General features: G+C 64.9%; 1 non-coding gene across 1 annotated transcript; it reads left to right on the top strand.

Moving 5' to 3' along the window:
- The first annotated feature begins 1841 nt into the window (after nucleotides 1-1841).
- LOC146831150 (5.8S ribosomal RNA) lies at nucleotides 1842-1996 on the top strand. The gene has a single exon (XR_014961773.1). It is a non-coding gene; the product is annotated as a 5.8S ribosomal RNA (ribosomal RNA).
- The last annotated feature ends 316 nt before the right edge of the window (nucleotides 1997-2312 follow it).

The following is a 2312-nucleotide window of genomic DNA, read 5'->3' as shown; positions in this document are numbered from 1 at the left end:
CCTAGGGAGGGCGGCCTCCCCACCCCGGGCTCTGTCTTGGGTCCTGCTGTGTGGTAGGGTGCCCGGGGAGGCTTCCCCTGCGCCTCTTGGCCTGGGAGCCCCCGCTGGGTCCAGGGACACGTCGGGCCCCGGGTCGGGTGCTCCGGCCCTGGGCCCCATCCCCTGGCCTGCTGCTCCACCAAGGGCCCAGGACAGGGGTCCGTCGGTCCCGTGCAGACCTCCCCTGCTTGTCAAGGTGTCCACTGGCCCCGGGTGGGAGGGCCCGTCGGGTCCCCCTCGCAGCCTCCATGGCTGGGGCCCAGCTGGGGCCCTGGGCCTCCGGTCCCCCATGCCCCGGCACCCGCTCACTCTTTCGTTGATGCACAGAGCGACCAGATGGCTTCCCTTTCGAGCCCGGCCATCTGGTTGCACCTATCCCCTTGGCCATCTGGTCGCACCTATCCCCTCGGCCATCTGGTCACAGGCAATGCTTTCCAATGGGGTGACAAGATGGCCGGGCTATCCTGGAAGTCCCGATGAGGGCTCATTTGCCTCCCCGATCCCAGCGAGTGCTCCAGGAGGTCGGGTACATTCGCACCTTGGCTCCCCTCTGTCCCCTCGTGTGCACGGATTACATGAAAGGGGGGTAATTTTCCTCCGGATTACTAGGGAGAGGGTCAGTCAGACCTCCGTGAGGTCCAGTGATTCCGAAACAGGGGAAGGCAGAACCCGGGCCTGCCTGCCGGGGCCCCCAGGGGCCCAGGTACGCACCTGCCTCTCAGCCCCTTCCCAATGGTCATTTTTCTCTGAGTTTGCTCAGGCAGACCACCGTGCGGTCCGGCGATTCTGAGACAGGGGAAGGCAGTACCTGGGCCTGCGCTCCAGGCCCAAAGAGGCCCAGGTACGCTCCTGCCTCACAGCCCCTTCCTGATGGGCCTTTCCTTTGAGCCTGCTCGCCAAAGGGAGCAGGCAGGGATTTGAAGCCAGCATACCCCCTGCGCAGGGGTGAAACCGACTGACACGCAAGGGACAGGGGGCGGCCCCTGTCCCTCTCTGGGAGGGTCACAGCGGTAGACCCTCCTGAAATGCAACCCAAGCTCACCCGGCATAACCCCCGCGGTAGGGGGGAACCGAATGGCAGTGCATCATCGGGCTGGTAACACCCCCCCTCGAAAGGCCCTCCACTGGGATCCGGGTGACCGAAAGTGTGGCCCTTCTTGTGAGGCAGGGTGGGCCTGTAAGAGAAGGGGCAGAGGTCCTGCGAGGGGACCCCCGGCTCCTCTCGGTGGGAGGCATGCGGTATGGGGAGCTGCCTGGCTCTTCCCTTCCGGCGCCTCCGACAAGGGCAAGGGTGGGGAGAGCTGAAAAAAGCCAGCCCGCCGGCATGGCTCGGGGCCACCCGGCGATGGACAGCTGATTTGATAACTGCACGCGCCAGGACACTCTTGAGTATTTGAGCGCGTTATAAAACCCTCTATAACATAACATAACATGTGCAGGTGGAGCGACCCTCCCTCGTTGCCAGGTACCCGGTTCGACCTGGTCCCGTGCGGCCGGGCTGAGGGGTTTGAAGACTCGCGTGGTCCCTCCTGTTTACTCTGGGAGGGACCGGTGGCTGTGGGGCTGCCTGCTCCCGTCGCTTCGGGAGCCCCTTCCCTCGCCCGCGGTTGGATGGGGGGGACTCTCAGACCGAGTGCCTGGTAATGTTTTTTCTCCCAACGGTGCAGTCTGACTCCCAAAGGGGAAGCCTTGAACGTGGCGCCTGGGCCGTCTTGCCGCGCGGGCAGTGGACGGACGGTGTCACCTTCCTCCCGCCTCTCCTGCACCTGCAGGTGGGTGAACATTTTCAAAAAGTTGCCTGAGACTCTTGGCGGTGGATCACTCGGCTCGAGCGTTGATGAAGAACGTAGCTAGCCGCGAGAATTAGGTGTGAATTGCAGTACACATTGATCATCCACACTTCGAATGCACCTTGCGGCTCCGGGTTTCTCCCGGGGCTATGCCTGTCTGAGGGTCGCTTGATCGTCAATCGCCCCGGGGCTTCCCCGGGATGCAGCTGGGGCCATCGCAGGGTTAGCACGGCTTCCCCTTCGTCCCCCCACAAGGTCAGACCACCCCGATCACCCATGGCAGGGTCCCTCACCGGGTCCTGCCACGGAGGTATGCCGCCAGCGTGCCTGGCCCCCGAGAAGGGGCCTGGCGACCGGTCCGCCCCGAGCCCGTCCCGGGGCACCTGGCTGCGTGCCGCATGTGGTTGTCTGTGGTGTCACACCGGCTGCCCGCGCGCATCTCGGGTGCCCACCTCTGCAGCCGGCTTCTCGGGGAGGGCTAAC

Source organism: Triturus cristatus, chromosome 5_1 (assembly GCF_964204655.1).
Source record: "Triturus cristatus chromosome 5_1, aTriCri1.1, whole genome shotgun sequence".
Classification (NCBI taxonomy): domain Eukaryota; kingdom Metazoa; phylum Chordata; class Amphibia; order Caudata; family Salamandridae; genus Triturus; species Triturus cristatus.
Note: the sequence above shows the minus strand (reverse complement) of the source record. Positions and strands in the feature narration are given on the sequence as shown.